The sequence below is a fragment of the Saccopteryx leptura genome, chromosome 3 (genome assembly GCF_036850995.1).
Source record: "Saccopteryx leptura isolate mSacLep1 chromosome 3, mSacLep1_pri_phased_curated, whole genome shotgun sequence".
Lineage (NCBI taxonomy): Eukaryota > Metazoa > Chordata > Mammalia > Chiroptera > Emballonuridae > Saccopteryx > Saccopteryx leptura.
The window spans coordinates 104247143-104269191 of NC_089505.1; the positions used below are offsets into that span (position 1 = coordinate 104247143).

The 22049-nt window shown below is 44.2% G+C and overlaps 1 long non-coding RNA gene and 1 other non-coding gene across 3 annotated transcripts; one reads left to right on the top strand and one right to left on the bottom strand.

Annotated features, from left to right (window-relative positions):
• Nucleotides 1-325: 325 nt before the first annotated feature.
• Nucleotides 326-17980, bottom strand: LOC136399858 (uncharacterized). Of its 2 annotated transcripts, XR_010750219.1 has the most exons (4): nt 17858-17980; nt 16935-16988; nt 2054-2214; nt 326-466 (listed from the first exon to the last, which is right to left on the bottom strand). It is a non-coding gene; the product is annotated as an uncharacterized lncRNA (long non-coding RNA). The 2 variants fall into 2 exon arrangements; XR_010750220.1 differs by lacking the exon at nt 16935-16988.
• Nucleotides 14127-14202, top strand: TRNAA-GGC (transfer RNA alanine (anticodon GGC)). The gene has a single exon. It is a non-coding gene; the product is annotated as a tRNA-Ala (tRNA).
• Nucleotides 17981-22049: the final 4069 nt, after the last annotated feature.

The following is a 22049-nucleotide window of genomic DNA, read 5'->3' on the forward strand; positions in this document are numbered from 1 at the left end:
AAATCATTTGCCCCAGAATTATGATGAATCATCTGATGCAAGACCCTATAACCTATACACAAAGGCCTTCAGGGCCACTGAATGATAAAACCTTGGACAAGTTATTGACCCTGCCCTTGCAGACAAGACAGTAGATGTTTTTAAAACACTTGTCCATGATGCTGCTGATGGAATGTTTGTAGACAGTCCTGAGGTATGAGTGCTGAGATTCAAATGGCCAGCAACAAAATAACCTCAAACATAAGGAAATAATCTTGCTAAGTCAACATGCTTTTATTTTTAGATTTTTTATTTATTGATATTAGAGAGAGAGAGAGAGAAAATAGGATGGGGAGCGAGAAGCAGTGGCTTCTCATACGTGCCTTGACCAGGTAAGCCTCAGGTTTCGAACTGGCGACTTCAACACTCCGGGTCAACAATATCCACTGCGCCTCTGCAGGTCAGACACATGCGTTTTTCTTTTTAACTTTACAACAGTACAAAATATGAAACATATAAATTAGTTGAGGAACAAGTAACAAATATCTCCCATTTTGTATTTATTTTTTATCAAAAGAAGTAAAAAGGCATACAAAATCCCCTAAATTTTAGATGATATAGTGTTTTTATGACTTGCAATCAACAACTGCCTTATTAGGAATGACATTCTTGAATTGATTCCCTAATAGGGGTATACCATCTGCTCGTGACTGTGTTTTTAATAAAAGTCTAATGGTGATTGAATAAAGCAAGCAAAAAGTTGAAACTTTAAAATGAAGATGAAGAATCATAAACTTGAATTCTTAAAAAGGTAAAATGAACAATTTTTGGAGCAGCCTAATTTAAGTATCATATCCACAATCCAGTAGCATCTGGGAACTTACTAGAAATGGAAATTTGGCACCGGTGAGTTGGCTACTCCTACTCGCTCTCTTCCTCTCACAGCCAGTGGCTTTACTGGTTGGAGTGTCCTAATAGCACCTTTGATTGAACTTCAGCACCAGACAGGGCTTTCTGGGTGGATCCGGTTGGGGCGCGCATAGGAGTCTGTCTCTACATCCCCTCCTCTCACTTAAAATTTTTTTTTAAAAAAAGTCAAAAAGAAAATAAAGAAATGGAAATTCTCAGGCCACATCACAGACCTGAAACTGAGGTGAGACCCAGCAATCTAGTTTTGTGGGGGGGTTTTAATGGATTTTAGAGAGGAGGAAGAGAGATACCAGTTTGTTGTTCCACTCATTCATGCATTCATTGGTTGAGTTGTATGTGCCCTAACCAGGGATTGAACCTGCAACCTTGGCAAAGCTGGACAATGGATGCTCAAACCAACTAAGCTACCTGGCCAGGGCTCCAGCAATCTGTTTCAACAAGCTCCCCCAGGTGATTTAATGGACACCAAAGTTTGAGGACCACTGTACTACACATACAATAGTTTCTCATAAAATTTGCTGGCCTTCTTGGTCATAGAACACTTATAAAGACATTAAGTATAATAATAATGATGCATATTTAATATAGTTCTTAATATGAATGCTTTTGAGGATTAAAAAATTAAACTGTTAAGAATTATTCTTATATTAAACATAAACATTTTAGAACATAACATTCCACAGAATACAATTTGGAAAATACTATACTGATTTACAGCATTAGTTAAAATCCTTTTTGTTTACAAGTAACAGAAACCAACACTGGCAGGGTTAAAGAAGAAAAAAGGTAACTTATTAAAAGAACAGGAGCAAAAAAAATAAAAAAAGAACAGGAGCTATTATTGTCTTAGAATCTCAAGATCTGAGCAAGCAAAACTCAGAAAAAGCAGGGACCAGACAGCTGCAAGGGCAAATCTGTCTAACCAGCTTCCTAATTACCTGTGTCAGAATCATCAGGGTCCCTTTTTAAAAAAATATTTTAATGGAATGTCACACCATAAAATTACTTAACAATCGCACTACAATTTATATTTGTGGAGCACTGTACAATTATTTTGCTTATTAAATCTCATGATATTTCTGGCGAATATGTTCATACCATTAGTTTGGACAGGGAACTGTGAAGTAACTTCAAGGTCACATACCAGGCTGTGCTGAACAAGGACTTCAGAACTCTTGGTCCCACAATCTCGAGTTGCAGTTCCAGTATAATGGTTCAGCTGCCTCTTAGCTCTCCCTCCTCGATGTGAGACAGGTCAGAAAGTTTGCCTGGGCATCTGGGGGTGGATGGTAAAGGCAGAGGTTCCTGGCAATAAATGTAGAAATGTCAGTAGTTGGCATTATATCAGCATTTTGGCTGTGACATGAATCCCATCAGCATGTCAATGCATGCCTACATGATACAAACACATTTGCAATAGAACTCAGTTTGAGATTTTCATACCAGTAAATACAAAGTTGTAATTCTCAATCCAGGCTGCACATTGAAATACCTGGGGAACTTTAAAATTAAGCTGATGCCCCAGGATCAATTAAATCCAAATCTCAGAGATTGGGGCCTGGGCATGAATATTTCCAAAAAATTCCCTAGGTTTTTCCAATGTGTGGCTGGAGTTAAGAACCACCAGTGGTGTAAAGGATCCTTTAGATCTGCTGCATGAGGTAAGGGCTGCAGGTATTCAATGCATAATGACACCAAATTGAAGGGACCAGGTAGGACTGAAAATCAGACCACTCTGTTCTAAAAAACAGTCGCCTTTTGTCATCTGATTTCCACAAAAAGGACTCTGGGTTATTATTCCACTATTCTCAGATATTCATTGCTGCATAGCCTACATATTCCATTTTCAGATTTTTAAAAATGTATTTATTAAAAATTATACTTAGGCCTGACCAGGTGGTGGCGCAGTGAATAAAGCGTCGGACTGGGATGCAGACGACCCAGGTTCGAGACCCAGAGATCGCCAGCTTGAGTGCGGACTCATCTGGTTTGAGCAAAGCTCACCAGCTTGAGCCCAAGGTTGCTGGCTCAAGCAAGGGGTCACTCAGTCTGCTGTAGCCCCCGGTCAAGGTACATATGAGAAAGCAATCAATGAATAACTAAGGTGCTGCAACAAAGAATTGATGCTTCTCATCTTTCTTCCTTCCTGTCTGTCTGTCCCTATCTGTCTCTCTCTCTGACTCTCTCTGTCTCTGTCAAAAAAAAATTATAGTTAGAAATAAATAAATAAATAAAAATAAAATTATAGTTAGGCCCTGGCTGGTTTGCTCAGTAGTAGAGCGTTGACCTGGTATATGGTTGTCCTTGGTTTAATTCCCAGTTAGGGCACACAGGAGAAGCAACCATCTGCTTCTCCACTCCTCCCTCTCCTCCTCCTCTCTCTCTCTACCACTCCCATGGTCATGGCTCAATTTGTTTGAGTGCAATGACCCACCCAGGCCCTGAGGATGGCTCCCTGGAGCCTCTGCCTCAGGTGCTAAAAATAGCTTGGTTGCAAGCATGGCCCCAGGTGGGTGTTGCCAGGTGGATCACAGTTGGGGCACATGCAGGAGTCTGTCTCTCTCGCTACCCTCCTCTCACTTGGAAAAGAAGAAAAAAAATTATATTTAGCATCTACTATAAGCTGGGCCGTTGGAACACACTGGGAATACAATAACAAATAATCACAGATTCTGTCCTTATAGAATTCACAGCCAATTGGTAAAGACAAGTGGCTAAACAAAAATGTGGGAATATTCTGATGGTGGTGAGTACAGAACCCTGGGAGAGGTTACTGGGTAGGCACCACCCAGACCTGGGGCTTAAAGCAACCTCGTGGTGGAAGAGGTATAATAGCCACCAGGTAAAAAGGGATGGGGGTGGAATTCAAGGCTGAGCGAAAGCATTTGAGGAAGCCCTGGCCCTGAGAGAAACCATGGGTTATTGGAGAATTAACAATAGTTTGGCCTGTCCATCTAGATCAGTGATAGTCAACCTGGTCCCTACTGCCCACTAGTGGGCATTCCAGCTTTCATGGTGGGTGGTAGCGGAGCAACCAAAGTATAAATAAAAAGATAGGTTTAACTATAGTAAGTTGTTTTATAAAGATTTATTCTGCCAAACAGCAAAAATCCGACATAAAGTACTTGGTAAGTAATTATTATTATATGCTTTAACTTGCTGTAACTCTGCTTTATAAATTTTATAAAGTTACTTCCCTACTTTATAAATCACCATTACTGTGGAACCGGTGGGTGGTTAGAAAATTTTACTACTAACAGAGATATAAAAGTGGGCAGTAGGTATAAAAAGGTTGACTGCCCCTGATCTAGATCATGAAGGGGAATGACAGGGAAGGAGAAGGTAGTGTGGTAAGAGGTCTTACCAATCTTCCAAAGGTGAGGCTGGCCACTTATAAATGTAATCCCTGTCCCAACTCCTCAGTCCTTTCTCCCTCCTTTTTTTCTTCTTTTTAGCTATAGTCCTTTATTAGAGCAGAAAACACCTAAACCACTTGTACCCTACTTAAATGAATCTTTAACTTCAAGCACTGGAAAGGAACAAGAAAGCATGGGGACACGTATGCCAGTGCTCCACTTGGTGCCACTGGCATAACCTCCCCAGTAGCGATTCCACAGACTCCTCCTTGTTCACCACTCTTTTTAAATTGAGGTAAAACTTACATAACATAAAATTAATCATTAACCATTTAAAGTATAAAATTTGGTGGCATTTAGTATATTCAAAATGTTGTGCAGGTCCTGGCCGGTTGGCTCAGTGGTAGAGCGTTGGCCTGGTGTGCGGAAGTCCCAGGTTCGATTCCCGGCCAGGGCACACAGGAGAAGCGCCCATCTGCTTCTCCACCCCTCCCCCTCTCCTTCCTCTCTGTCTCTCTCTTCCCCTCCTGCAGCCAAGGCTCCATTGGAGCAAAGATGGCCCAGGCGCTGAGGATGGCTCCATGGCCTCTGCCTCAGGCGCTAGAGTAGCTCTGGTCGCAACAGAGCGATGCCCCGGATGGGCAGAGCATCGCCCCCTGGTGGGCATGCCGGGTGGACCCCGGTCGGGCACATGCGGGAGTCTGTCTGACTGCCTCCCCGTTTCCAGTTTCAGAAAAATACAAAAAAAAAAAAAAAAAAAGTGCAAACATCACCTCTAGCAGTTTGAGATCTTTTTATCACCCCTCCAAATTCCATACCCATTAAGAAGTCACTCTCCATTCCCCCTCCACCCAACTACTAGTCTGCTTTCTGTCTCTATAGACTTGCTTATTCTGAATATTTCAAATAAATGGAATCCTATAATATGTGACATTTTGTATCTGGCTTCTTTCACTTAGTGTAATGTTTTCAAGGTTTATCCATGCAACAAGTGCTTGTACTTCATTCCTTGTTTATGGTAGACTAATATTCTATTGTATAGATATACAACTTTCAGTTATCCATTTATTCATTGATGGACATTTGGCTTGTTTCCACCTTTTGGCTATTGTGAATGTGCTGCTAAAAACAGTCATGTACAAACATTTGTTTGGACATCTGTGTTTCAGTTCTTTTGGATGCATGCCTTGGAGTGGAAGTGCTGAGTCATATGGTAATTCTATGTTTAACTTATTGAGGAACTGCCAAACTTTTTTTCACAGCAGCTGTAGCATTTTGCATTCCCATCAGCAATGTGCAAGAATTCCAGTTTCTCCACATCCTTACCAACACTTGTATCTGACTTTTTGATACTGAAGAAGGATGGTAAGAAGCTAGGAAAATTCCTTGGCAAGTGGAACGAGAGAAACTGAGACAAATAGTTAAACAAGGTTGAGCAACTAACAGCCTGCTAATAAATCATAAAATCCTGTCTTCCCTAACCAAGGACACTTAGGGGATGGTTTACACCTCTCCTCCCCACACAGGGAGTGAGTAGCTTAATCACCCTAGTCAAGGAGATAGATAACAGAGACCCAGGTAGTGCCATTAGCGCCAGCCAAATCCCAAAACGGATGAAGTTAGGGAAATAAATAACAAAAACAAACAAACAAACAAACAAAACAATTGGAGCCAGACAAATCCAAGATCAATAAGTAAAAAATAAATAAAAAGCAGTAAAGCTGACCAGAGAATGATCCCAAACTCCCCCGTACGCTCATTCTGATGCATCAGCTTTTTTTTTTTTTTTTTTTTTTTTTGTATTTTTCCGAAGCTGGAAATGGGGAGAGACAGCCAGACAGACTCCCGCATGCGCCCGACCGGGATCCACCCGGCACGCCCACCAGGGGGCGTCTGCCCACCAGGGGGCGTCGCTCTGTCGCTACCAGAGCCACTCCAGCACCCGGGGCAGAGGCCAAGGAGCCATCCCCAGCGCCCGGGCCATCTCCGCTCCAATGGAGCCCTGGCTGCGGGAGGGGAAGAGAGAGACAGAGAGGAAGGAGGGGGGGTGGAGAAGCAAATGGGCGCCTCTCCTATGTGCCCTGGCCGGGAACCGAACCCGGGTCCCCCGCACGCCAGGCCGACGCTCCACCGCTGAGCCAACCGGCCAGGGCCTGCATCAGCTTATTAAGGGACACACTTGGAAAGCCGGGAATATTCTGTTGAGACCCTCCCCTGAGACCTCCCCTGAGACTCCCGCCTTTAGAAAACAGACAAAAAACCCTTAAAACAAGGACACCAGTGCCCATTCTCCCTTGAGCACACTTGTACCCCACTTCTTTCCTCAGGCAAGTATCCTTGCTTTCTTTCTCCTAAACTCTTGAGGGTTCCCACAAGACTTGCAACCAGGGGAGCAGTGGGCAGCACAGATCATCCTTAGATAACCCCCTGAACCTGTCTCTAAGGGCTCTCCTTTGCCTCTGTAACTTGTTTCCTGAGTCCACACAGCTCACATCTTCCTCTGTGACTTCTTTTCCTGAACCTACACATCCCAGCATGGCTCACTTCTATAGTGTGTCTGTAAAGTCATGGTGCAGTTTTGACCGGTCACAGGAAAGCAACAAAAGACGATAGAAATGTGAAAACTGCACCAAATAAAAGAAAAACTCTCCCAGTTTCATATCTATTCAGTGCAGTTCGATGTGGGCTCACGCACAGATTTTTTAGGGCTCCATAGGTAGCTATCCCGTATAGCCTCTACAGACTCATCACTGACTGATGGCCTACCAGAACGGGGTTTCTCCACCAAACTGCCGGTTTCCTTCAACTGCTTATCCCACCCAGTAATGTTAGTCCTATGTGGTGGCGCTTCGTTATAAACGTGCCGATATTCACGTTGCACTTTGGTCATGGATTCGAATTTAGCGAGCCACAGAACACACTGAACTTTCCTCTGTACTGTCCACATATCCACTGGCATGGCCTTGGACTGCTCCGCTGTATACACGGTGTTATGTAATCATCTGCGCATGCGCACATGCTGCCACATGAAACTGGGAGGGTTTTCCTTTTATTTGGTGCAGATTTCACATTTCTATCGTCTTTTGTTGCTTTCCTGTGACTGGTCAAAAGTGCACCATAACTTAACGGACACACTGTATTACTATGACTTCCCTTTGTGAGTCTAGGCAGCTCAGCCTAGGCATACTCCTGTTGCTGTTACCTCACCTCTTTTTTCTTTTTTTTTCAGAGACAGAGAGAGAGTCAGAGAGAGTGATAGGAAGGGACAGACAGACAGGAACGAAGAGATGAGAAGCATCAATCATTAGCTTTTCGTTGCGCATTGCAACACCTTAGTTGTTCATTGATTGCTTTCTTATATGTGCCTTGACGGGGCAAGCCCAGAGTTTAGAACTGGCGACCTCAGCATTCCAGGTCAACATTTTATCCACTGCGCCACCACAAGTCAGGAGATTTTTACTCTTTTATCTTAAGCCCTTTTTTTTGTTTTACTGTCCCAAGCTTTATTAAACGTACTCTCAAAATCACCTAGACTCATGTGAAATCTTTCCTGCATGAAGTCAAGAACCCACACATTCCAGACAGTGCTGGGGCAGACCCACCTCAGTCCTAGTCCCTTTCTGGTGACAATACTAGCTATCCTAGAGGTTGTAAAGTGGTATCTCATTGTGGTTATTTTGTTTTGTTTTGTTTTGTATTTTTCTGACGCATTAAGTGGGGAGGCAGAGAGACAGACTCCCGCATGTGCCCAACAGGATCCACCTGGCATGCCCACCAGGGGGCAATACTCTGCCTATCTGGGGCACTGCTTGGGTTACAACCTGAGCCATTCTAGTACCTGAGGCGGATGCCATGGAGCCATCCTCAGTGCCCAGGCCAGCTTTGCTCCAATGGAGCCTTGGTTGTGGGAGGGGAAGAGAGAAATAGAGAGAAAAGTGAGGAGGAAGGGTGGAGAAGCAGATGGGCACTTCTCCTTTGTGCCTTGGCCAGGAATCGAACCCAGGACTTCCACATGCTGGGCCGATGCTCTACCACTGAGCCAGCCAGTCAGGGCACTCACTGTGGTTTTAATTTGTGTTTTCCTGATAGAATGATATTGAGCGTGTTTTTATGTGCTCGTTGGCCATTTGTATATCTTCATTTTTTAAATTAAAAAAATCTTTTAATTGATTGATTTTAGATAGACGAAGAGAGGAAGGAAGAGAGACAGAGGGAAACATTCATTTGTTGTACCACTTAGTTATAGGTTTGTTGGTTGCTTTCCAAATGTACCTTGACAGGGGATCGAACTTGCAACCTTGGTGTCTTGGGAGAATACTCAACTGACTGAGCTAACTGGCCGTGTCTGTCTGGGGTTTTTTTGTTTTGTTTTGTTTTTTTACAGAGAGAATGAGTCAGAGAGAGTGATAGACAGGGACAGACAGACAGGAACGGAGAGAGATGAGAAGCATCAATCATCAGTTTTTCGTTGCACATTGCAACACCTTAGTTGTTCATTGATTGCCCTCTCATATGTGCTTTGACCCCGGGCCTTCAGCAAACCGAGTAACCCCTTGCTGAAGCCAGCGACCTTGGGTTTAAGCTGGTGGGCTTTTGCTCTAACCAGATGAGCCCACGCTCAAGCTGGCAACCTCAGAGTCTCGAACCTGGGTCCTCTGCATCCCAGTCCGATGCCCCATCCACTGCGCCACTGCCTGGTCAGGCTGAGTTGTTTTTTTTTTGTATTTTTCCAAAGTTAGAAGTGGGGAAGCAGTCAGACTCACTCCCACATGCCTGACTGGAATCCATCCAGCATGCCCACCAGGGGCGATGCTCTGCCCATCTGGGGCATCGCTCCTTTGTGCACGAGACATTCTAGCACCTGAGGCAGAGGCCATGGAGCCGTCCTCAGCGCCTGGGCCAACTTTTCTCCAATGGAACCTTGGCTGCAGGAGGGGAAGAGAGAGACAGAGGAAAGAGAGGGAGAAGGGTAAGAGGAAGGAGAGGGGGAAGGGTGGAGAAGCAGATGGGCGCTTCTCCTGTATGCCCTGAACCGGGAATCGAACCCAGGACTTCCACACACCGTGCTGATGCTTTATCACTGAGCAAACCTGCCAGGGCCTGTATCTTCTTTTAAAAGCTAGCTGTTGCCTGACCTGTGGTGGCGCAGTGGGATAAAGCATCGACCTAGAACACTGAGGTTGCCAGTTCAAAACCCCGGGTTGCCTGGTCGAGGCACATATGGGAGTTGATGCTTCCTGCTCCTTCCCCCTTCTCTCTCTCTCTCCTCTCTAAAAATTGAATAAAGTCTTTAAAAAAATAATAACTATATAAAAGCTAGCTGTTTAAGTCCTTTGCCTATTTTTTTAATTTTTTTTATTTATTCATTTTTAGAGAGAGAGGAGGGGGGGAAGGAGCAGGAAGCATCAACTCCCACATGTGCCTTGACCAGGCAAGCCCGGGGTTTTGAACCGGCGACCTCAGCGTTCCAGGTCGACACTTTATCCACTGCGCCACCACAGGTCAGGCCCTTTGCCTATTTTGAATTGGATTGTTTGTCTTTTTGTGATTGAGTTTTAAGAACTTTTTATATATTCTGGGTAATTCAGCTGTCTGCGGACCAGCCTTTGTGCTGTTTGGAAATTGCAAAATAGTAAGTATTATAATTTATATAAATGAAACTTCCTACATATATAGGTATTTGCTACATATTTATACAAAGACATTTGTTACACATATAAATATACATGTGTGTGGCTGTCTATCTGTTTGTATACGTACAGACACACAAACATATTCATAACAAAAGAAAGAGGAAATACTCATGCCAATTACAATCCTAATTTCTATTACTGGTCACATGGTTGTAGCTGGTATTTATAACTACCTTCTTCCACTACCCATCCACTGTTCCTTTTACCTTCAAAGGAAAGTCTTCAAGCACATCAGCTGGTTGTGATTCTTTACCTGGTGGAGCGATCCCAACCTTCATCCCTAAAGGGACTAGGCTAGGCCATTAGTAGTAGTACAACATGAATTGATTTGTAGTTTTATATTGACCTTAATACAAGGCACAGTAATACTAAGAGACACCCTAAGGGATCTCCTGGATTCCAGACATACTCTTCCTTACCTTCATTTTGAAGTACTGTAGTTCCAGTTCCCCCTTGATAGTAAAGATCAATCACCCAAACCAGCACAGCAACTCTGTTCTTTGATTCAGACACATGAGGAGTCAAAAAATGGTGAGGCAGCAAGCAGTCTTAGCTTTCACTTCAATGGAATACAGTGTTGCCCAGTAGAAGTATTCCTTCCTTTGGAACTAAGATCTCCAGGCCAGCAGAACTCAAGTACACAGGAACAGGAAGCAAAATTTTGCTAGTGGGTCACTAGGGGTAATAGCATGTGGTGTCATTTCCATTTCTGGACCTGTGAATCCTGGCTATGGAAGAAACAGCACCATATATTAGCTGCTGATTCAGAGCATACACAACCCTCTGAAGAACCATGCCCCGACCCTACTAAGTATTGCCACCCAGCAATATAACTGAGTCTTCAAAACACCATCCATTCTTGTATAAGCCAGCTGCTGTAGGGTGGTGCAGAACATAGTAAAACCAATAGGTTTCATAAGTATGGGCCCATTGCTGGTCTTTACTCACTGTGAAGTGAGATTCTTGATCAGAAGCAATGCTGTGTGGAATATGATAATGGTCTATAACACATTCTGCAATCCACAGCAGTGACTTTGACAAAAGCATTGCATGCAAGGAAAGCAGATTTGTATCTAGGGTGTCTATTCCAGTCTGAACCAAATACTGCCCCTTTCATGTTGGAAGAGGTCCAGTGTTATCAACCAAACAGATCATTCTGGCAGATGGTGCCATATCAGGGGCTCTGGGTTGGTCTTTACTGTTGGCACATTGGGCACTCATCAGTAGCCATTGCCAGGCTGGCCTTGGTTAAAGGAAGCCCATATTGCTGAGACCAGGCATAACCTCCCTTCCTGCCACTATGGCTACTTTGTTGAATAGCCCAAGAACATTACCAGTGGGCGATGTCAGGGGTGGTTGGGAAAAGAGGTTAACCAATATTCACATAATCGGTCATCCAGGCCACTTGATTATTAATATTTTCTCTGCCAAGGGTACTCTTTGGTGAGTATTCACATTGGACACAAATAACTTTCTGTTTGTTTGTTTGCCTCTTTAGACACATTCTGTCACCAATTTTCCAAACATTGTCTTTCCAAGTCCCTTACTATCCAGCTACACCACTAGCCACAGCCCATCTGATATATACTTACTGAATGCCTACTATGTGTCAGGACTGTGCTAGGTACCAGGAATACAACAAAAAATCCAGAATCCTTCCCTCACAGAGTTTCCATAAGGTCAGGAAGGCAAAAAATAAACAAATACATATGTTAAGTGAAAGAAAATATAAAGCTGGGTAAAGAGTCATAAAGTGGCTGAAGGTGAACTATTTTATGTAGTGTGATCTGAAAAGGTTGTCACTTATAGAGTGAGCTGATAGAGGCCTAAAGAATATAGCATGAGCCTGACCAGGCGGTGGTGCAGTAGATAAAGCATTGGACTGGGATGCGGAAGACCCAGGTTCGAGACCCCCGAAGTTGCCAGCTTGAGTGCGGGCTCATCTGGTTTGAGCAAAAGCTCACCAGCTTGGACCCAAGGTTGCTGGCTCAAGCAAGGGGTTACTCGGTCTGCTAAAGGCTCCTGGTCATGGCACATATGAGAAAGCAATCAATGAACAACTAAGGTGTCACAACGAAAAATTGATGATTGATGCTTCTTATCTCTCTCCGTTCCTGTCTGTCTGTCCCTATCTATCCCTCTCTCTGACTCTCTCTCTGTCTCTGCAAAAAAAAAAAAAAAAATATAGCATGAGCTATGAAGATACACAGTATTCCAAGCTGAAGTCTAATAACAAAGGGAAAGAGCCCTGGCCAATTAGCTAAGCTGGTTAGAGTGTCATCACGATATGCCAAGGTTTCGGGTTCAATCACTGGTTCACTGGTCAGAGCACATACAAGAATCAACCAATGAATGCATAAATAAGTGGAACAACAAATTGATGTCTCTCTCTCTCTCTCTCTCTTTTTACCTTTCTTCCTCTCTAAAACCAATAAAAATAAAATTTAAAAATATATATTTAGCCTGACCAGGCGGTGGCACAGTGGATAGAGTGTCGGACTGGATGCAGAGGACCCAGGTTCGAGACCCCAAGGTAGCCAGCTTGAGCGCGGGTTCATCTGGTTTGAGCAAAGCTCACTCACCAACTTGGACCCAAGGCCCCTGGCTTAAGCAAGGGATCACTTGCACTCAGTCTGCTGAAGGCCCGCGGTCAAGGCACATATAAAAAAGCAATCAAGGCCCTGGCCAGTTGGTTCAGTGGTAGAGCATCGGCCTGGCGTGCAGAAGTCCCGGGTTCAATTCCCGGCCAGGGCACACAGGAGAGGCGCCCATCTGCTTCTGCACCCCTCCCCCTCTCCTTCCTCTCTGTCTCTCTCTTCCCCTCCCGCAGCTAAGGCTCCATTGGAGCAAAGATGGCCCGGGTGCTGGGGATGGCTCTGTGGCCTCTGCCCCAGGCGCTAGAGTGGCTCTGGTCGCAACATAGCGACGCCCAGGATGGGCACAGCATCGCCCCCTGGTGGGCGTGCCGGGTGGATCCCGGTCGGGCGCATGCGGGAGTCTGTCTGACTGTCTCTCTCCGTTTCCAGCTTCAGAAAAATACCAAAAAAAAAAAAAAAAAAGCAAAAAAGCAATCGATGAACAACTTAAGGTGTCGCAACGAAAAACTGATGATAGATGCTTCTCATCTCTCTCCTTTCCTGTCTGTCTGTCTCTATCTATCCCTCTCTCTGACTCTCCCTCTGTCTCTGTAAATAAATAAATAAAAACTCTTTAAAAAATATATATATATATTTTAAAAATCTCTCCTTTCCACTTTCTCTAAAAAAAATCAATGAAAAATTAAAATAATAGCAAAAGCAAAAGCCCTGAGATAGTGGTTTAACATGATCAAAGAACAGCAAAGTGGAGAGAGCTGGACAATAGTGAGCAAGGGGAGTGAAAAACTGATGAGAGCCATATATGAGAGTGCACACTTCATAGCAAGTTTCCACCTCTAAACAGCCCATTCCGTTTGGGTTTACTCAAATTGTCTGACTTTGGCCTGGTCTTATCAGGAATAGTAAACACTTCAAGTTAATGACTGAAGAACCAAATGAGGTAGTTAAAAGTGCCTGGATAGTAAGATGAGAAACCCTGGTTCTAATCTCCATTTTGTCACTGCCTTACACTTTGATCTTGAGCAAGGGTGTGTCTGAGCAAGAGTAGAAAGAAGTAAAGGTGAAAGGGAAGGCACACAACTGCCAGGAGGGCTTTGAATACCATGTTAAGAAATCTTGGGCTGGGGCTAGTTGGCTCAATGGTAGAGTGTCAACCCAGTGTGTGGATGTCCTGGTTCAATTTCTGGTCAGGGCACACAGGTGAGGAGACCATTTGCTTCTCCTCCCTCCCCTCCCCCTCCTCCTTCCTCTGTCTGTCTGTCTGTCTGTCTCTCTCTCTCTTCCCCTCCTATAGCCATGACTCAGTTGGTTCCAGTGCATTGACCCCAAGTACTGAGGATGGCTCCGTGAAGTCTCTGCCTCAGGTTCTAAAAATTGCACAGTTGCGAGGCCCCAAAGGGGCAGAGCATCGGCCCCAGACAGGGGTCCAGGTTGAGGCACATGTGGGAGTCTGTCTCTATCTCCCCTCCTCTCACTTAAAGAAATCTTGACCCTGCATGACCAGGCAGTGGCGCAGTGGATAGAGCGTTGGACTGGGATGCAGAGGACCCTGGTTCAAAACCCTGAGATCGGCCCTGGCCGGTTGGCTCAGTGGTAGAGCGTCGGCCTGGCATGCGGAAGTCCTGGGTTCGATTCCCAGCCAGGGCACCCATCTGCTTCTCCATCCCTCCCCCTCTCCTTCCTCTCTGTCTCTCTCTTCCCCTCCCGCAGCTGAGGCTCCATTGGAGCAAAGGATGGCCCAGGCACTGGGGATGGCTCCTTGGCCTCTGCCCCAGGCGCTAGAGTGGCTCTGGTTGCAACAGAGCGAAGCCCCGGATGGGTAGAGCATCGCCCCCTGGTGGGCGTGCTGGGTGGATCCCGGTCGGGCGCATGCGGGAGTCTGTCTGACTGCCTCCCCATTTCCAGCTTCAGAAAAATACAAAAAAAAAGTAAAAAGTAAAAAAAAAAAAAGAAAGAAAGAAAAACCCTGAGATCACCAGCTTGAGCACGGGCTCATCTGTTTTTGGGGTGTTTTTTTTTTGCAGAGACAGAGTCAGAGAGAGGGATAGACAGGGACAAACAGGAACAGAGAGATGAGAAGCATTAATCATCAGCTTTTTGTTGCGCATTGCAACATCTTAATTTTTCATTGATTGCTTTCTCATACGTGCCCTGACCTGACCGCGGGCCTTCAGCTGACTGAGAAACCCCTTGCTCAAGCCAACGACCTTGGGCTCAAGCTGGTGAGCTTTTGTTCAAACCAGATGAGCCCATGCTCAAGCTGGCAACCTCGGGGTCTCGAACCTGGGTCCTCCACATCCCAGTCCGAAGTTCTATCCACTGCACCACCGCCTAGTCAGGGGGCTCACCTGGTTTTAGCAAGGCTTACCAGCTTGAGTCCAAGCTCACTGGCTTGAGCAAGGGGTCACTCGGTTTGTTGTAGCCCCCCCCCCCCATCAAGGCACATATGAGAAAGCAATCAATGAACAATGAAGGTGCCCTAACGTAGAATTGATGCTTCTCATCTCTCTCTCTCTCGCTTCCTGTCTGTCTGTTCCTATCTGTCCCTCTCTGTCTCTTTCACACACAGACACACAAAAAGAAATCTTGATCTCACTAAGGGGTTTCAAACTCAGATTCGTATGGACACCAGGCAGATAAATAATATAAATGAGTCAAGTGTTCAGCATGTTGTTATTATGGGAACTAAGAACTGGAGAAGACAAGCTCAGTTACTTAGTCCCACCAATGGCCCCAGCAATGCAGACCCAGTGTTAATGCATCTTCCTCTTTTCTAAGAAAATTCATAAATTGGAAATTTTATGTGAATCTCCTAATTTTTAAAATCTTGGCAACTTATTCATTATTTTTTTGTTGTTAAACCCAGAGGACTGAACAATATATATCAGCAGATCAAGTATGACCCATTGAATGACCAAACACAACCTAAACAATGGGAGCAATGGGAGCCATGAAGAGTTTTATGGCCAATAGTGACTTGGTCAGACTATTTTTAGGTGTCTCTGCTTATCTGAGCTACTTATATTTGCTTCTATCTTTCTCATCTGTCTGATCCTGGCAGTCAGATTTGGGATGTTATTCAGCCCTGTACCCCACCGCAAGATCAGCATCAGACCTATTTTTGGTGTTGCTGTGGATTGAATTGTGTTTCCCCAAAATTTGTGTTAAAGGCTTAAGCCACAATGTCACGATCTGCGGAGGTAGGGTCTTTGGGAGGTAATTAGGTTTAGATGAGGACATGAATGTGGGGCCCCAGAGAACTTGGTGGCTAGCTCTGCCATGTGAGGACACAGTAAGAAGGCAGCCACCTGCAAGCCAGAGAAAGAGCTCTCACCAGAACACAACCAAACTGGCACCCTAATCTCTGACTTCCCAGTCTCTAGAACTGTGACAAAATAAATTTCTGTGTAGGCTACCCAGTCTATGGTATTTTATTATGGCAGCTGGAGCTGACTAGGACAGGCATCAATAATGTTCACAGAAACAAGTGTTTTAAAAGTTTATATAATTTCCTGACCTGCGGTGGCACGGTGGGTAAAGCATTGACCTGGAACGCTGAGGTTTCCAGTTCAAAACCCTGGGCTTGCCTGATATAGTATACAGGAAGCAACTATATACTCTGAGTTGATACTTCCTGCTTCACATACTCCCATCTGTCTCTCTCTCTCTCTCTCTCTCTCTCTCTCTCTCTCTAGAAATCAATAAATATGCCTGACCTGTGGTGGCGCAGTGGATAAAGCGTCGACCTGGAAATGCTGAGGTCGCCGGTTCGAAACCCTGGGCTTGCCTGGTCAAGGCACAAATGGGAGTTGATGCTTCCAGCTCCTCTCTCCTCTCTCTCTCTCTCTCTCTCCTCTCTAAAATGAATAAATAAAATTAAAAAAAATAAAAAAAATAAAAAATAAAGAAATCAATAAATATTTTTTAAAATTTATATAATTAGCATTGAGAGTGTTAAATACCATATATTTATGCATCGCCTTCACTCATGAATTTGTGCCAAGAAATTTAACTTAAGGAAACAATCAGGGATATAATGCAGTATTTTTTCTGTAAGAATTTTTCTCATCTTGATATGTTATAATTGGAAACATTGGAAAGAAAACCCTAAATTTCCAGCAATAGGGATTAATGAGCAAATGATATCAAATGAACATTTTGCAACCATTAAATATTATGTTTAAGGAATACTTAATATTAAAAAAAATTACCATGAGCCCTGGCCAGATAGCTCGGTTGCTAGAGCATCATTCCAAAGAGCAAAGGTTCCCAGTAAATTCCCGGTCAGGGCACATACAGGAACAGGTGTTCCTGTCTCTCTCCTGCTCTCTCCCTTCCTCTCTCTCAAATTAATAAAATAAACATTTTAAAAACCTTACCATGAAATGTAGTAAGTTGAAAAGGCAGGCTACACAACCACACATTATTTATATCTATAAATATAAATATAAGCATACGTTAAAGACAATAAACATGTAATAGTAATATATAATACACAATGAATAAATATACAAATGCAAAGAATAAAAACCGACATGGTGTCATTGTTTCTCTCTTGGTAGTGGAAGTACTTTTTCCCCTCTTTCTTTAAGAGGACCTTTTTTTTATTTTTTAAGGTTCATAATAATACAGATTGGCATTAAACACACACACACACACACACAATTAAAGAAATGTATAGAGTCTTAAAATTTCTCTATTCCAAGCTGCCCATAGTTCCAGACTTTTGTTACTTCTGTATAATTACATACATCTATATTTTTTATCATTCCACATATATCATCGTGCAACTTTTTTGTTTTAACCTAACATTAACTCCTACACATCTTTTCATTTCATGTAGAGCAGTGGTCCCCAATCCCCGCGCCGCGGGCTGGTACCGGTCCGCAGAGAAAGAATAAATAACTTAACATTATTTCCATTTTATTTATATTTAAGTCTGAAAGATGTTTTATTTTTTTTTAAATGACCAGATTCCCTCTGTTACATCCGTCTAAGACTCACTCTTGACGCTTGCCTCGGTCACGTGATACATTTATCCGTCCCACCCTAAAGGCCGGTCAGTGAAAATATTTTCTGACATTAAACCGGTCCGTGGCCCAAAAAAGGTTGGGGACCACTGATGTAGAGCACTGAAGAACTACCTCCTTCTCTCTTTTTTTTGTCACAACAAGCTTAAGTCAGAAACCTTGAAAAACATTAAAAAACTCAAAGGAGAGATACTCTTGTTTCTCTTTAGATCGCAAAAACCTTTTGCCTTTTTCTCAAAGGGGTAAAATATTTCAGGTCATTCCTTTTGTACCTTTATACACGAACGCAGGCCGGGAGAAAGAAGGGGTGGGCTGCCAAGGTCCTCACCAATCAGAGCCTGGTTGATAGGCAGAGCCAGGAGAATTTACAGACACTCCCCACCCTGAAAACCGCCTGGTGGGGCTTAGTTTTTCTAACCAGCCTGGAAACCCACAAGGGTCAAAACTGCGCGCCGCTAGGGCCCACTATTGGCTGCCAGCTAACCCCGCCCACCTGCTTGCTCACTGGCCGGGGCGGTTTACGTAAGGGGAGCCTGTTGCTGAGCAAAAAAGGTGGTGCAGCTGTCCCTCAAAAGAGATATTAGTACTGCGACGGTACTGGGAGACACTTTGGGTCAACAAAAGCCGGATAGCTCTGTTGGTTAGTGTCCTCCCAGCGTTGGGAGTTGGATCTGGTCAGGGCACATATGAGAATGTGAACCAATGAATGCATAAATAAGTGGAACAACAAATCCATCTCTCTCCCTCCCATCTTTCCTCTCTTCAATAAATAAACAAAAAAGTAAGAGGTACTAACCACTGTTTACGTATTCAGTTCTTGCTGAATGCCAGGCCCCTGTTTCAAACTTTTAAATATAAATGGTTATAACCACCTTTCTTGAACGCCCACTGTCTTCCTGCACTGTTAGATACTTTCAAATTAACAACAGTAACGATATCAATACTAATCATTGCAGTTTATTGAGCACTTAATCCGCATCAAGCCTTGTTAAAGGATTTGTATGCATTAGTGCTCATCCTCACAACAGCCCCAAGGAAGGTAAATTTTATTGCCCAGTTTTACATAGCAGGAAACGTGTTCAGAGAGGTGAAGTGACTTGTCCAGGTTCACACAGCTAGAAAAGGTTAGGACTGAAACCTTCCAGTCCGATATCCTATTCCAAGTACAACTTTTTTGAAAGGAGGATAAGGGTAAGAAGAGGTAGGTCAGGATGGTGACAGATCAGGAGGAGCTTTGCTCCATGGAAAGCCTCAGGGTGTTTGAGAAGGCAATGTTGCGCCTCTACAAAAGGAAAGGTAGAAATAGAGGAAGACACTGGAACAAAGGGAATTGTTCTTACTGGAAACGTGTTGCTCCTGGGGCAGCCTCTTTCAATGCAAATGACCTTGGCCTGGGGTCTGGACCCCAAGGTTCTAGTCTCCGCTCTGTGACCAGCTTTCTGGGGGCCTTGAGCAAGTGGTAATTCTCTCTGGACCTCAGGCTACATGCCTATAGAATGCAGGAGTAAATCTAAACAATGGTTAGTACATTCAGGCTGGCAGTAGGGCAATCTTCAGCAACCACCTGATCTTTACTTAGCTGTTGCCTGGCCTCTTTTCAGGACCTTCAAGTAGTGACATGGGACCTGACAATCCTATAAACTCAAAACGGTTTGGTGCGGCCCTCAATCCACCCTTTTCCTTAGTTTGTTCTGAGCTATAGCATGGTTCTGCCTGTAGGAGGCGCTGAGGGCTCACTCAGCAGATAAAGCTAAACTGGAATTCTTAGTGAATCATCCAAAAGCGCCCAGCTGGTCAGTTTTTGTATTTGATTTATTCTTATTAAGAGGGGTGAACTGTTTCTGTCTTCAGTATACAATGGATGAAACCGAATTACATGTATTGTCCAGACCTCTCCACAGTGGCTCCAGAGGGCTGGATGATTTCCAATTCCTTTGTTTTACAGATGAGAAAACAGTTTAAGAACTGAAAAAAATTCTCTGGGTCACATAGTTAAAATCTAGGATTCCTGGGGCAGTACTCTTAAGAGATAGTTGGCTCTAAGAAAGAAAAGAAAGAAAAAAGAAAGATGAAAGAAAGAAAGAAAGAAAGAAAGAAAGAAAGAAAGAAAGAAAGAAAGAGGGCCCTGTTTCTGAGAGTCTGTGCTTGGTCTGCTCCCTGATGCACAACTCCAAGGGACAATTTCAATTTTAATTGTGCAGCTCACAGCTCAGCACCTGTCAGCTCTGGAGGACCTTCCTCAGCACCTAACACAATGCCTGCTTAATGAGTGATTGAATGGATGAATGTGTGAATGAGCCACAGAGGGTATGGCAGCTTTAGCTTTATTAAACCTGTTGGAGGTGGGCTTCTTTCCTGAAAGCTCTCCCAAGGCAGGAATTGTATCCTGAGATGGTAGTGGGGAATATGGTTAAATAGAACAATAAGAACTCAGAAAATTATATCTGGGTGATAAATTACAGCCCCAAGTATGGTCAGAGACAAAGTCATTATAGCAAAGTGATCCCATAATTTGGAATTAGAAAATTAATTCAGCAGGAATGACTATTACAGATGAAACTGTCATTAGGGTTAAAATCTGAGTGGGTCTATCCAATCTAGACATATCTTCAGGACTGGAATGTGAATGAGGAATAATAAAAGCTTTGGCCAATCAGTGGCCTCAGCATGGCTGATGCAAGTCAAGAGAATATGGCAACAGAGGGTGGAGATCTTTACTGAGCCAAAAATACTAGGCATAGGTGAGGGGAGGAATAAACTTAGCTTGTGCCTGACCAGGCGGTGGCGCAGTGGATAGAGCATCAGACTGGGATGTGGAGGACCCAGGTTCCAGACCCTGAGGTTGCCAGCTTGAGCGTGGGCTCATCTGGTTTGAGCAAAGCTCACCAGTTTGGACCCAAGGTCGCTGGCTTGAGCAAGGGGTTACTCAGTCTGCTGAAGGCCCACGGTCAAGGCACATATGAGAAAGCAATCAATGAACAACTAAGGTGTCAAAATGAAAAACTGATGATTGATGCTTCTCATCTCTCTCCGTTCCTGTCTATCTGTCCCTATCTATCCCTCTCTCTGACTCTCTCTGTGTCTCTGTAAAAAACAACAACAACAAAAAACTCAGCTTGTATTACTTGGGCATTCCTCACTGGGCTGCAAACTTTACTGGTTAGATTTCCAGAGCCTAGCACAGTGCCTACTAGATGGTCAATGAATATATATCGAAGGTAAGAGGAAAGGAAGAGACTGTAGCATTGACCAGCAGGTTAAGCTCTGTGTGGAGCCAGTTCAACGGTTCATCTTTTCTTTTCTTTTTTTTTTTCTTTTTTTTTTTTTTTTTCATTTCTCTGAAGCTGGAAACGGGGAGAGACAGTCAGACAGACTCCCGCATGCGCCCGACCGGGATCCACCCGGCACGCCCACCAGGGGCGACGCTCTGCCCACCAGGGGGCGATGCTCTGCCCATCCTGGGCGTCGCCATGTTGCGACCAGAGCCACTCTAGCGCCTGAGGCAGAGGCCACAGAGCCATCCCCAGCGCCCGGGCCATCTTTGCTCCAATGGAGCCTTGGCTGCGGGAGGGGAAGAGAGAGACAGAGAGGAAAGCGCGGCGGAGGGGTGGAGAAGCAAATGGGCGCTTCTCCTGTGTGCCCTGGCGGGGAATCGAACCCGGGTCCTCCGCACGCTAGGCCGACGCTCTACCGCTGAGCCAACCGGCCAGGGCCCAACGGTTCATCTTTTCATTGGTTCCTTTTGCTCAGATTTCAGCTGCCCTAACCACCTTCAGATAATAACTTGGTTTTTCATGGAGGCTGTCCTATGAAAAAGCATGTTCTGGCCCACCAGTTAAAGGCCACTTGACAACTGTGTTTCTCAATTCATGTATTGGAATTCTGCTTTACACAGTAGTTCCTTGTGCCAGCCTGCTTCTTACATACTCAGCTCCCTCTGTCATCAGTGGCGCATGGAGTTTTGCTTTAGTGTCATTCCTGTCTGAGTTTGAATCCTTACTCAACATATTACTAAGCTGTCTGGCCATGGCCAACACATTTCTTGAGCCTCAGTTTTTTCATCTGACAAATGGGGGCATAATGCCTACCTCTCAAGGTTGTAGTGAGAGTTACATGAGATAACAGATGTATCCTGGACATTGTTGGAGTTCAGCAAATGGTAGTATCTGTGCCTCTTTCAAGCTTTCCTTCCTTGGAGACTGGGTCACAAAAGCTAATCCAATTTAGAATATCAGTATTGCTTTTTCTTTTCACAAAGTCACTAACTTTGTAAGTGAAACCTTGGAAATGGCTTAGTCACTTCCTTGAAGATTCTAAAGGGTTATTCTACAGAGGAGAGTATTCATATTCATTCATTTAAAAATATTTACTGAGAAATCACTATATGCTAGTGGGAAATAGAGACAGACTCAGTCCCTGCTTTAAAGGGGCTCTGACATAGCCTGATGCAGTCAAAAGAAGATA